Source organism: Silene latifolia, chromosome 11, assembly GCF_048544455.1.
Source record: "Silene latifolia isolate original U9 population chromosome 11, ASM4854445v1, whole genome shotgun sequence".
NCBI classification, from domain to species: Eukaryota; Viridiplantae; Streptophyta; class Magnoliopsida; order Caryophyllales; family Caryophyllaceae; genus Silene; species Silene latifolia.
In genome coordinates this window covers 6,516,775-6,531,497 of record NC_133536.1, presented here as the reverse complement: position 1 = coordinate 6,531,497, position 14,723 = coordinate 6,516,775, and the positions used below count along the sequence as shown (strand labels likewise).

At 37.2% G+C, this 14,723-nt stretch overlaps 1 protein-coding gene, 1 long non-coding RNA gene and 1 pseudogene across 3 annotated transcripts in view; all 3 read right to left on the bottom strand.

Moving 5' to 3' along the window:
* LOC141610813 (organic cation/carnitine transporter 3-like) overlaps nucleotides 1-4,537 on the bottom strand; it is a 39,258-nt gene extending 34,721 nt beyond the window's left edge. The window contains exon 1 of the mRNA XM_074429076.1: nucleotides 4,255-4,537. The gene's annotated coding sequence lies outside the window, so the exon portion shown is untranslated. The remainder of the gene's footprint in view (nucleotides 1-4,254) is intronic.
* LOC141610822 (uncharacterized) overlaps nucleotides 1-14,723 on the bottom strand; it is a 266,728-nt gene that overhangs the window by 220,957 nt on the left and 31,048 nt on the right. The window contains exon 3 of one of the 2 annotated variants that reach the window (XR_012528418.1): nucleotides 10,284-10,506. The exons of the other annotated variant lie outside the window; for it this stretch is intronic. This is a non-coding gene — a long non-coding RNA (uncharacterized LOC141610822). Of the gene's footprint in view, nucleotides 1-10,283; nucleotides 10,507-14,723 lie in introns of those variants that run through there. 2 annotated transcript variants of the gene reach the window in all.
* Nucleotides 4,631-6,129, bottom strand: LOC141612534 (organic cation/carnitine transporter 2-like; annotated as a pseudogene).

Sequence of the window (14,723 nt, the reverse complement as noted above, 5' to 3'; positions counted from 1 at the left end):
ACAAGGGCTTGAATTGGGAGAAATCTTACCCCCTTTAGCACACCATTGAAACATTCACACATATTCGTTGTCTTCAAACCATATCTTTTACCACCATCATGAGCAAGACACCACTTACTTGGAGGAATGCTCTCTAACAAAGCTCTCGCATTTGCATTGATCATACCAATTTTCTCCATACCTAAGTCAAATTTTCTAATTTGGTGTTGCATAACGGTGTCGGTGAAAGCTGATTTCAAATCTGAATTTTTGAACATCGTGTTAATGTTGGATGCATGATGTCGAATACAATACCTAAGAAAGGCATATGGCTCTTCCCAACCACTCCCCACTTCATTCATTGATTTTAAGATACCCGGATGACGGTCGGACAAGACATAAAGACCTCTACGCCGTGTCACATAATGTCTTATGCAAGCCAAAAACCAACTCCAATTCTCATAGTCTTCCTTCTCAACAATGGCAAATGCTAATAGAAAGAGTTGGTCATTTGCATCAACTCCCATTGCAATCAACATAACCCCTTTATATTTGCCATATAGATGAGTGCCATCTATGGTAATAATGGGCCTACAATGAGGGAAGCCTTTGATTGAGGGACCAAATGACCAAAACACTTTATCAAGTAGTTGGATGTTGGGATCATTAGTTGGCTTATTGACAAAATGGACAGCGGTTCCCGGATTTGCCTCTTTTAAAGCATCTAGGTAACGAGGAAGAAAAGCATAAGACTCCTCCCAGTCTCCATAAAGTTCCGCCATCGCTCTTTGTTTAGCCACCCAAGTCTTCCAATAAGAAATCTTGAAGTTGAATTCCTTTGTTATGGATGCCCTTAACAAACTCACCTTAGCCCCCCAATCTTCTTTCACAAGATGCTTAATAGCATTGCTAATAAACTCCCCCCTTAAATTTGGATGATCAAGAGATGGTTTCCGAACCACACAAGACGCTTCATGTGGACCTTTTTATGACACAATTGTGAAAACATCCATGGAAATGTATTTTTTACTCGCTCTCAAATACCAACTACAAGCTAAGGGTTGTCTATTACACTTATAAGTCACGGTGTGAGGTCTTGATTCGGTAATTTTATAAACTTGGTTTCTAAGAACATTGTAGGATGTGACAACTTGTCGCAAAATCTCTTTGCTTGCAAATTCTTGCCCAACAATAAATTCCCCTCCATTCTTAAATGGAGCCACACTTGACTTATACCAACTATTTTCATAATCAACCTCTAAAGCATGAACCTTGATGAATTGGGTGTTAGTACATGGTTGAGAAACAAGGTCTATCATATCATCATCATCACTCAACAACAACATTGCATCCTCCTCTTCAATCACATTTTCAATTTCATCTCCAAAAATATTTCCATCAATGGACGCTTCATCAACATTATTAGATGACAAAGACAAAAACCAATTTGGATCCTCAACTTGACTAAGCATATTTGTGAATGACAAATTAGAGGGTTGTGTAGTAGTTTGAGTTATTTCAAGAGGCATAAACTCAATAAACAAATCCATCGATGCCGCTTTCGATTGACACACACTTGCCAACATAGCTTTCAAACTACGATCATTACCCAAGGATACTACTTTATAACCTCTTACACTTGGGAATTTCATTTTGATATTAATCTCATATTTTGTTTTATCTACCTCTAAAGACTCATATATTTCACTCTTGAGCTCATTAAGACTAATAGTACTATTAACAATAACAAAGCTTTCACAACCACCCTTATAACTAATATCTTCACCATTTACCTCTACTTCACCATTCCACCAACAAGTCAATGGAAAATTATTTAACTCCATTGTAAATAATCAAACTAAATACAAACTATATCAACCAAGCTACTAATTTGAACTATCAAAGTAACAAACTAAGCTAAAAACAATTACAAAACTAAGCACAAAATAATTACTAAATTGGGGGAAGAATTACTTAAGTATGCACGAAAATTAGTAAATTAGGGTTGAATTATTACCTTTAGATGAATATAGGATGAATTAGGTTGATGGAGATGAATTGATTGAAAGAAATTTGGTGGATTTTGGGTGAGAAATTGGGTTTTTCGCACAACTAGGGTTCCGGGTTTGAAGAGAGCAATTGGGGATTTTGTTGTTCAATAGAATGAATGAAGATTCCCGTGTTTTTTTTTATAGACCCAGGAAAGCCGCTATACTTCTTAGCGGCTTATGGGGTTTGTTTTTTTTTTTTGTGAAAATTACAGAAAGCCGCTAATAATCTCAGCGGCTTTGCCTGTATTTTTTGAATTTCTTGAGTCCAGTACCAGTACATTGTTCAAGCTTTTTTTTGCCAAATCCACAAGCAAAGCCGCTAATAAACTCAGCGGCTTATTGGGTTTGCTTTTTTTTTTTTTGAAAAGTTGACAAAGCCGCTAAGAACCTTAGCGGCTTTACCTCTTATTTTTGCAATTTTTGAGTCCAGTGTACTGGATTGTGGAAAGTGGTTGCGTAGTAAAAAAAGAAGGAAAGCTGCTAAGAACCTCAGCGGCTTTGTTGAAAATCTGCGAAAAAAAAAGTGCTGACGTGGACACTAGAAACGTAAATAGTTTCAACTCAACACTAATTACCTAATTAGTTTGCTTAATAACGCTAATAAACCAAAAAATTCACTACTTTTGCTGTTATTGTAGGCCATGCATGCACAAAATAGAGATATAATAATCTCATCCAGGCCTACGATTACACACTCCGTCCCAATCATTTTCACGAGATATAATAATCTCATCCAGGCTTCTTTACTGCAGGGATTTTCACGAGAAGCACGAATGTTATTATGAGAAACCATGAGATAAGTACAAAGACTAATCGTTCTGGTTCTGGATTCTAATGGAATAAATCAAAATGGCTCACTAAACATCACAGACTCGATCACTATTCCACATACAAATAATCGCAAAAGCATAGCACAAAAGCATCATTTTCATTGGTAGAAAATAATGCAAAAGAATAGTAAGTACATAAAAAAGTATTCCCTCCGTCTCAATCATTATTTTACCTTTTAACCCTTACAAAGAATATCAAAATAAACAAATGAACCCTTACAAAGAATATCAAAATAAACAAATGACTGCGACGGAGAAAGTATGTGATAAAGTGCAAAAACATATGAAGAACTTGAAACTTATATTTACCTATATAGGATTTCCTAGAAGAAAGAACAATAGTGCAGAGTTGCAGACTCTTGTACATACCATCTAGTATATTACAGTAACATCATATTTATAGCAAGAGATAACTGTTGAAGGTTAATGAATATGAACTTCAAAATACTTATAAAATAATATGCACATTCTATGCAAGAGTCACTAAAAAAATAAAGTCTTCTTCCTCCTCTTGTGCAAATCATGCATATTAATATAAACAGATACTAATCTGAGTTCTGAACTTCTGACCTGTCACCATAGTTGACAATTTGACATAGTTCAGTTGGTGTCTCTTAAGACGGTTATATCTGTGTTAAGTGTAAAACGGGTCAAATACTATCCCATATAGGTAGATGGGAAGAGAATGTACCATTCCCTAGGCATTCTGCTTTTTGTCTCATCCATCTATTTGATCTGTTATACTCCCTCCCAGTCGCTATAATGTTCCCTCTTTCCCAAAACGGATTATTCAAGTAATGTTCCCCTTTCTATTTTTAGAAACTTTTACTCTTATTTTATTCATTTCTCTCTCCTATCACCAAACCCCACACAACTCTTTTACTCATATTTTATTACTTTCCTTTATGTTTTGGCCCCACAATTCTTATTTAACTACTAATAATTCATCCCTCTCTCCTACCACCAACCCCACCCAACTCTTTTACTAATATTTTAATACTTTTCCTTAAGTATCGTGCCCATATCAAAGGGGAACATTATAACGACTGGGAGGGAGTATTGTTTAAGACGGAGATGGATATGTCCGTCTTAAACGAGAATTTGTGATGAAATTATTGTTCATCTAATTATTAGTCTGCACATTGTCACAGCTCAATTCAAACACTCATACATTATTATTGATGGGTCCACATAGATTCAAGGGGCAAACATATATTATTTCAAGGGATTTGTTTGCCTGTTACCAATTAGGGTGGCCTAACGGCTAACGCTACTCGGAAATATACTATACCAGTCGCTTTTATCCGTGACGTAGATTGCTTAATTCCAAGCATAGACATTCCTCAGGAAAGTGACTGTCATATCATTAGCAGAATAAACAAGGCTTAGCATACCTGCAGGCTGCAGCAATACTTTGTTTGAAAGTCTCATGGTTCGTGTTCTTCCATATAAAATATATCAGCAGCGTCCGCTTCAACTTATTGAATGATCAGATAAGGACTTCCTCTTGCAGACCTCAATGGCTAGGGCATCAGAAAGAGACTATCTGTGAAAAACACCAGCAAATCCGGACCAGATCAGATCACGGAAGAGATGACTCATAAGGACCTAAATTGGGACCGTGTCAGAATGCTTGTACAGGATATCTCATGGCTCTTTCTTAAGGTTCGTCACAACCTGCACAACCCGCACTCTTCAAATGATTTTAATCATCTACAACAACAATAGTGAGTGCCTCAAGGATCTCAAAAAATAGTGTTAAGAGGGCAGATTAGAAGAAGATTCATATTACACTTTCACACAAAACTATCATTTATTCAACAAACATATTACACCGACACGCCGATAGTTCATTTATTTTGTCACAAGGGCAATTAAAGAAAAGAAGGGCTAATGTTTCGAAACTAGAAAAAACTCAAGAAAGAACCTTCTTTTAAGAATCCAAAGACTCTTGCTCCTCCATAGTATCACAGAGCACTTTTCCCCTAGTTTCTGGCAAAAATATGACCAGAAATCCACAGAGAAGCATTACCAATCCGTAAACCCCATAAGAGTAAATCAAATTAATCTCTCCCAGAAGAACCAACACGGGATCAAAAACTGAGCCTAAGGTAATGAACTGCCTTACCAAAGACAAAGTCGAACTTCTAACGCAGGTTGGAAACAGCTCCACCATGTACATTAAAAACAAATTGTAGGCCATACAGGCCCAAAACAACGACACTAGCTCCAGCACAATCACCACAATACCGTGACCTTTGCCTATAAAAGAAAAGGCTATACATAGCACTCCACTGACAGTGCAGAAGCCAAGCAAGGAGGTCTTACGATCACAATGTTGAGCCCACCATAGGAAAGTAAGTACAGCAGAAGAGAGGGACAACAATGCATGAAATACTAAGGTCAAATAAATATCGGAACCCAAATTTTCGACACCCAAGAACATGCCAAAATACATAAGTCCAATGCCAAAAGCAAGCAACGTCAATGCCACCAATCGTTTCACATCCCATCGTCTACTGAAAATGGCCTTCAAAGAACTGAAATGATTAGTAGTAGGTGCCTTCTGTTCTATGTTGATGTTTGGCAAGTTCAACCTAATTTGTCTCATACCTCCTAGGTGTCTTAAGACCTCCACGCCATCCTTTTCTCGGCCTTGCGTGAAAAGCCATCTAGGAGAATCGTACAAAAAAAAATGACACAGTATAGTGCATATAATTCCAGGAATTGAAATCCAAAAATACAGAGTTCTCTAAGAAAAATCCCTGGTTAGATAAGCAATACCAGTCAAGCTAAACATCCCAAGAGAGAAACCCGCGAAGATAATCATGGTTTCCGGGGGGGCCACCTCTTTCCAACTGTCTCCGACAACAGAACCAGGCCACAGCTTCCGATAGGTGCGCGGCCAATCCCACATAAAAATCGAAAAATCGAGTACACCCAAATATTAGGAGAAAACGCTGAGGCTAATGCAGCTAGAGACATAACCATGGATGAAATACAAATTCGACCTAGCGATGAGTCACCAAGGGTGGCTAGCAACAAGCCACCCAAAAAGCAACCAATAAAGTAGGCAGTTCCTGGCAAACTCCCCTCCTAACCACTACCGCCCTTGGTATCCCCACCGGAGGTTATGACAAACTCCCCTCCGAAACATGGGTTGCTTTACCTTATGCCTCACCTCTTAATGTTGCTCAAACCGTGTGTCCCAAAGTCATCTCTCCTGGTCCAATTAGCAATACCCAAATCCCACCTTCCCTTCGAATCATCTTCAATATGCTTTGTCGGTCTCTTTATCCCTCGGGTGATCGGAGAAAACTCACCATAGCCTCACAATATTTAATCTATCATATTGCAACTCACAAAAAGGTGAACCTAGTTGGGTTAATGTTTAAACGCTTTCATCTTATTTCAACCAAACTTCGTAGACCCTCTTCTAGCATGATTCACTTGCCCTATGGAATGTGGTTATCGGTTGTGCTCAAGGCACAAGGGGTTTTAGTGAACACTAGCTTGGGTTCGTTGGATATGTGTGATGTTATGAGTGATGGGCAAATGGGGAAGATGCTTATCAAAATTGAGAATGATGAATTAATTTCGGTGAAAATTAAGAAGGACCCGGAGGTTGGGTCATCAAGTCAAGTGAATACGGGTGGTATGCGGGAAGTGCTTAATGCCGTGGATGAGTTGGGTGCGTGGCTTAAGGAAGATGCTCGTCAAAAGGACTTGGCAATCTCGGCCCTTGCTTCTACTATGGACCTCATCCGTGGTGAGGTGGATATCATTTCCACCCTTGTGTCGACAAAAGAAGTTGGTGATGATGCTCTTGTGGATGATGATCCTTTGGGTAGTGGCTCGGATGGTGAACAAGCCTCCTCCCCTTAGCCTTTCCCTTCCCTCTCGGCCTATTAACCTTTTATCCGTACCCTTTCATTTTGTCCCACCGGTTGTGCCTTTCTAAGACAATATTTTCTTTGCTTGTTATCTTGACATTTGGTGGTGTATTTTAAACTTTGTTTAGCTATGTTGAACTTTGGTTAGCTTATGCTTAATCCTTGTTTATGTTGACTTTGTTACCTTGTCACAATTCCATGTGTCTTTTTTGTGTTTTCTTGTGAAATATCTGCACTCTAATGCTTTTGACATCCCTATCCGTTTGATGATGTCAAGAGGGGGAAAAGGTAAACTCATGCTTTGAATCTCTTTGCTTATTGATTAAACTAATGTCTTGTCTAACCTTCTTAGCTTGATTCTTGTTTTGGGGCAATGTAAATTTGTCATGGTAATTTGATTCTAACTTTTGCCTTAGGTAAGGTAATATTGTCCCTTCTCTATCATTTGATCTTGCTTGCTTAAAATCTTGAATTAAGGTGTTTACATTGCTTATACATTCGTTTGGGGCTTGTCATCATCAAAGGGGGAATTTGTTGGGTCCCTTATGTTGATGATAACATGCCCATTTGATTTGTGTCTTCTTAGTTTACCTTTTCAGGATATATGATCATATCAAGCATGGATTAAGAAGTGTTGAAGTTGTTATTAATCCCATTGTATTAAGTCATGTGTCATCTAATGTACAAGTGAGAAAGTAGAGTATATTAGAGTAATAGAAACAGTCCAGACGACTGTTGCTTTTACAAGTAAACAGCTGCTTGGATTGTTGCCACAACTCGAGAAACTTGAAGTCCCTTTTTATCTTTCAAAAGCTTTCACGTGACTCTTATTTTCAAAGATAAAAAAATCAGATTTTTATTAAGGAGATGGTATTCAATAAAGAGTGGTTTGAATTATTATTTTCAAAATGTTTCCTCTTTATGCAAATTCAACCCTTTGAGTCTTTAAGAAAACAAAGAATGCTTTTTGCCATTTTAGTGTCAACTTGTCATCATGTGACTTGTCTTTTCTCTCTTTGTTTTCTGAATTTGCATGAGCTTTTAAGGATATCTTTCAAACCATCTTTCCCTATTCTTGCCTTTGCAAAAGAGGCCTTTTTGGTGCAAGTTTTGGGTGGTTGCTATTGCCCTTCACATGTGAGGTCTTTGACCCTTCAAAACCCTAGCAACCCCTTCACTCACCTCCTCTATATAAATCGTGCATCCTCTCCATAAATCCTTAAGACTTTTCTGAAATAATTCTTTCATCTTTGCAAATCGTTTTTAAAGCTTAAAAATTGTGTTTATTTGCAAAAACTTTTAAAAGTCTTCAAGTGTCTTCAAGTTTCTACAGTCGTGGCTACTGTTACTTTTCTATACTAAACTCTCTTGCTTATGAATTGTTGATCTTGTAAAAGTTGTCCATCTCTATTCTTTGTTAAGAATATGTTAGTGGAAACTTGATCCTATAACATTCTAAGTGTGTTAGTAGAGTTTAGGACGGAGTAGTCTTTAACTCTTTGGCAACCGGAGTAGGTTGTGAGTTGTTGAGTTCTAGGACGGAGTAGTCCTTTAACTCTTGGCAATCGGAGTAGATTGCGAGTTAGCTTGTCATAAGAACGGAGTAGTTCTTGTACTAGCTTTGCAACCGGAGTAGGTTGGCGTCTTTTATTACAAGGGTCTTTTAGTTGTCGGAGTAGATCGCTAAAGGAAAGTAATAAAAAGGTAGATTGGACGTAGGCACTTGAGTATTTGCCGAACCAATTCAAAAATCTCGTGTTCATTGTTTTTACTTTATTTCCGCTGCAATTTACTTTGTTTGTTTTGCTTTGCTTTGCTTAACCTTAGAAGTAATTCATCATCATCTTTGTCGCATTTGGTCTGCAGTCATATTCCACAAACTGAGACAAATAGATACAGTCAGAATGATTGTTGCTTTCATACTTCAGCAAACATTCATCGTGATACTTGTTCAATCTTTCAATATTATTCAAAGTATCCTCTAATCTCTTTTGTTCTATTAACTTACTTTAATCCAATAAAGTTGAAGTTATAAATTTTTAAAAGAGTACCTAATTCACCCCCTCCCCCTCTTAGGTACTTGAATCCATAAACTCAACAATTGGTATCAGAGCCTCGTGCTCTTGATCGAGGCTAACCGCCTTAGAGTTTGATTCGTGGGTAATGGATTCCGAGAAACACTCCAAGATCCCGGTCTTTACCGGTTCGAATTTTGGATGGTGGAAACTCAAAATGGAACATTACATCAAAAGTATCGATTATCAATGTTGGAACATCATCCAAAATGGACCTTTTGCCATTGAGGAAACCGATATTCTAAACGGTTTCACCAAGACAAAAGAGGAAAGAAATTACAATGAGAACGACTTCAAGCTTGCCGAAAAGAATTCCAAAGCAATGTCGATTCTTCAATGTTGTGTTGGTGAGGGGGAAGTTAGTCGAATCTCCGGATGTCCTACGGCAAAAGCTATTTGGGATTCCCTTGTACTTGCCTATGAAGGGACGTCCCAAGTACGAAAACACCGTATTGACCTTCTCATGCAACAATATGAGATGTTTAGAATGTCAAAGGACGAGTCTTTAAATAGTTTCTCTTCTCGTTTTTCTTGTATTATTAATGAGCTTAAAAGTCCAGGAAGGAATTTCGAGTCCGAGGACATCATTCGAAAAATCCTTCGTAGTCTAACCCCTAAATGGCAACCTAAAGTCACCGCCATAGAGGAAGCTAAAGACTTGTCAACCCTATCTCTTCATGAACTAATGGGATCACTAATGGCTCACGAGTTTAACCTAGATAAGCATTCTAGTGAGTCATCAAAGGGAAAGAGTCTCGCTCTCACATCTTCTCCAAGTGATGAAGAAGATGAGGAGGAAGACGAGTTTGCTATGTTCACAAGGAACTTAGCCGGGTTGGTCAATGGACAAGGTAACAAAAGGTTCACTAATAATTACTCGATAAAACGCTTTCTTAAGAAATGACCTACCTCCACCGTGGGATGCTTTAAATGTGGTGATAAAACTCATCAAATTAAAGAATGTCCCAAGTGGGAAGAAATCAAATCTAAGGAAAGAAGAGAAAAGGTTAAAAAAGACTATAAACATAGAGTCATGAGTGCTATACGGGGAATGTCCGACTCCGAGGAAGATGAGGAACTCATCGAGGAGGAACTTGAGGCTAAAATGTGTCTTGCAAATCATGATAAAGAAAAAGTCTCAAAAACCTCAAAATTTGAACACTTAAGATGCCTCATGGCTAACCCCGACGATTCCGACTCCGATTCCGACAACGAGGTAAATCATCTAAAGGCCAAGGCTAGAACTTACTCCAAAGAGAAAGTATGTAAGCTTCTTGACCAACTTTTTGATAAGTGTCTGTGACACCCTTAAAAAAATAGCGTTATCTAATTACTTAAATGCGTAAATTCTACAGAAAAACTGGTAGGATATGTTTGTAAATGGTTCAACTAGTCAAAAACCTGCAATTTCAAAAAATTTTCTTCCTAAACCATTCACAACCAATCCAACTCAAAAAGAGTGTCAAAAACCCTGCAACAGCTGATAAACTAATTTACATACATAACTAAAGACGCGGAAATATAAAGATACAAACCAAAAATAGAAAAGGGAGACATATGTCCCTTTAAATAATATACAAACCAAAAGTGTAAAAGGTTTACTAATAGAATAGCCAAAACTAGGTCCAAGGTTCCTTGCTCACTAGCTCGTCTGTGACCCCAACAAAGCATCCACAACCTGTCAATCGCATTTTATACAAACACGAAAGCCACAATTCAGTGGGGAGTAACTTCGAGTCCTCCCAGCCACGAATCGTCAAAATTAATGTAACATGTAAACAATTTGATAAACCATTTACTTATCATGTATTCTAACAAATGACCCCTAAACTGACCAAACTAAACTATCATGTGAATCATATAATTCAAATAGTAATCCAAACTTTATCAACTGTAACCGGCTTACATCTCACCTATTACAGTTCATAAAATCACCATACAAGAAAGGGCAATATATCAAAGACAGGCATAAGTTCTTAGTACGGTCAATAGTCACTTTGTAACTCGAGTCTATACCACGAGGTAGGGAAGGTAATCGAACCGGTATCTTGGCTCGGTTGATTTATTAAGAAAACATGGCCAAGAGACAACACAACCCTAGCCTAAAATCAAGAGACCTAGACATGCGGATACACACCACCGCACCCAAGACCCACAACTTTTTTTAAAACAAAGTGAAGTGAGTACCCTAAGGACACCACCGAAGGGTTGGCTAGTACTTAAGCTGACCCCATACTATCAAAATAAGTACCTGAGGTCATGCCCCAACTTGGATATAAATCCACTAGTCAGGAACACAAAGGCTATCAAGCGTTGAACATATATACTCGTCAGAGACTATAAAGACCTATCTATGATGAAGGCCGAAATACTCACCTAAGACCTAGTCCCAGCTAGTCCCAGCTTGAATACTTTAGCCCACACCACACACGTCTCACCACACAAGTCAATTAAGACACCCACTTAAACATAAGAGGGCAAAAAGTCCCACTTACCAACATGAATTCTAACATTCTATCATGTAAAAGGCTATATAATATTGTCTATTCAGCAGATAAACCAACAGTTCCTCAATAAGTATTCAATACTAATTTCCAATCCTAGCAATTATAACAATATTTAAGGCTTTAGGGGAAACTAGGGCCATTACTACAAAATAAGAAGCTATTAAATTCAATAAGCTATACATGTGAACTAAAGCTTAATAAATGACCTAAAACAAGAAAAAGGCCGATTATCTAAATCATTCAACCGAATTTTTACCCGCAACCCCAGCCCTGCGACAGGTACGGGTCAAATTGCGGCTGACCAATCACTCAATTAACTGACATCGCATCAGTCAAAGGGACTAAGGCTCAGTTTTCGGCACAATCAACAAAACATTACAATTATCGCTATAAAATTCATTTTGAGCCTATGAATTACAATTTCATTTTGTAATCTATCCTAACATGTGATAACTATTAATATAAGCACAATTTTACCATTAACATATTTTTTTTATTACTAGAATGATTCAATTCAAATTACTACTCACTTGTTACTTATACTAATCATCACATTAATCAACCTAAAATGATGAACAAAGCTTGGAATACCACGAAACAAGCAACGGACCGACCCGGGTCAGCCGTGGGCTAGCCGTGGGCCTGCCACGGCCTGCCGGCCTGCTGCCCGTCACCCTATTCCTCTTTTTTTTTCCGTTTTTTCTTCATTTTAACTCGTTTTAACATCATCTAATCATTAATTAATCGTTCCATTACTAATATCCTAACTTAAACTAACCAAAAGGCATAAATTAAGCTTACAATTGACATGCATGCCACCATTCTAAACATGTGAAAATTACTACACCAACAAAAATAACAAAACATACAAAAATCAAAAACATGTGACGATCTTTCGTCGAGTAACTCGAAATATGTTACCTTAAGCTAGAAAAAAGAGCAATTAGCACCTCAAACCCAAACCCTAACTAGCAACCATCCGTTTTCCTCTACAATATACGAGTCCCCGAACTCGTCTTCCAATCCTTCACCTAAATAAACAATTAAAACACAATAATAAGCATATAAAACCGAAAATACCGAAATTTGGTCTTAAAACAACTTCAAGAAAACTGAAATTAAATTGTACCAAGTTGTAGATCGCGACGAGGGGATTCCGGAAAGGTAAATTTCGCGAAAAACCGATAAGAAACGAAGAAAATGTGACGAAAATGAGCTTGAAAATGGAAAATGGTGTTTGTTGGAAGGTAGAAGAAGAAGTAAGTAAGAAAATCAGAAAAAGAAAGAAAAGAAAGGGGGAGGGTGCCGTGTAAGAGGAAAAGAAAGGAGGAAAAAGGAAGTGCGGGATTATTAGTCGGGATTTTTACGAGTCGGGTTTGACTTGTTTCAATAATAATTAAATCCGTAAGTCAAATGCAAATTCCGTCAAGACCAAAGTCTTTAAACACGAGATTACAATAAAATTGAGTATGCATACGACCCATTTCCAAATTCGTTTACCCAACGTTCAAACGAATTGTCATTTTCCCTCCGATACGCCCTTATTTCGAATTAAACTGTTTTACACGGTTTAAACTATTTTTAAACATTTCAAAACTATCAAAATAAATACTTTTCTTCAAAATATAATAAAATTATATTTCTTTGAATTATTTTTACTTTAAATACATTAATGTCAAATTTTACTTGATTAATTAATTATTTTCGAAATATATTAATGATCCGAAATTACGGGGCGTTACAATCACCCCTCCTTTTAAAAAGTTTCGCCCTCGAAACTTAGAAGGAGAAATTATAGCAATAAGAAAATATAGGTATCTTTTCAATGAAACGGTGATACTCTTGTTGATCAGACAAGAACATCCATATTCATATCAAGATATAAAAATATTTCTACACCAATAAATGAGAAAACTCATTATTGGGACGTCACCAACAACGAGATTCAACATTCACTAATGTTAAAATCATTGAAAATCATAAAAGCATTTTCAAAATTTTAGTTTAAAGTTCTATAATAAGAATAATAATCAAAAGAGCTATATGAGTTTCATGAGGTAAGAATTGAAGTCGAACCTAAATGGGTGTCAAAGATGGAGTTTCATAGGTTACCAACATCAAACTTATGAGAGGAGTATGATGAAGTAAGGAAAAGAGGTATGAGCGGTAACGCTCATAATCAAGGAAGAAGGAAAATCAGACAACAAGGAAATGTCAGACACCTTTATCACAAACTACAACAACACCCAAAACGGTTCCAAAAACTTCCTAACAACAAAACTCTTAACCACATCACTCCCAAGGATTTCCTCAATTGCTTATGTTACCTCATCCAAATCTATTCCCTGAAACAAGGTATTCCACTATAAGTGTGATCTCATCGTTCCAAATCCTCAAACATCCAGAAACAACTTCCACAAGCCTCAGGTCAAGGCTTCCAACAAAGTTATATTCGTATCCAACTAGTGTCAATCTATGGTTTCCTCAAAAAGTAAACCTTCAATCAAGAATCCAAATACCAAGCTATAAACTCCAAGAGAAAGTTCTTCAAATATTCCACAAGTCTCTCATTTCAAAATAAGGTAGTAACATACCAACCCCAAACTCTGAAAAATCAATAGGATCTCAAGTTTTCTATCCTTTTGCTTATTAAGGATTGCCAAAAGTGGATCTACACTCAGCTACAACATCATCCCATCATCTCAAGTACTCAATGCGACCTCAAGGTCTATAGAACTATAGGATTAACAAAATCTTCTCAATACTAAGTCTCTCTTAACTCAAGAACTCTCAAGAGTCAACTAAAATACCAAATCACATAACCAAACCTTTATGGTCATCAACATCTCAAGGAATATTCTTTCAAATTTGACATCCTAAAACTTACTTATCATCAAATTCCCAAGGAACAAGGTCTTAATTGTAACAACACTTTATCACCTCAAAGTTCCTAAAACCATAAGTGAAACTATATTCTTTAACCTAACAATTGGTGTCAACCAAAACCATTACCCTTTCTAGTTACCAAAACAAGTGCTAAGACTTCCCAACAATGTAGCTTACTCTCACTCTCATAACATACTTCACGTAGTAATCAATATCACCCTCTAAAACCAACAAATAATCCCACATTTAACATTTCCCACATGATAACATATACACTATCAAACCCTCATATCCAAAATGATTATGGAAGCCCAACCCAAACTCGGCTACTTAGTCAAACCTATATCCTCAAATCACATCTCACAAACTCTGTAAACATGGTCAAGTGGTACCAACTATACTAAGGAGGTAAGGAGTGATAACGGAATAGAGAAAACAAAAACATTTCTGAAGGGTGCATGCATCTGACAAGTTAGGAAACTAAGGAGTCAGACCGTAAAGA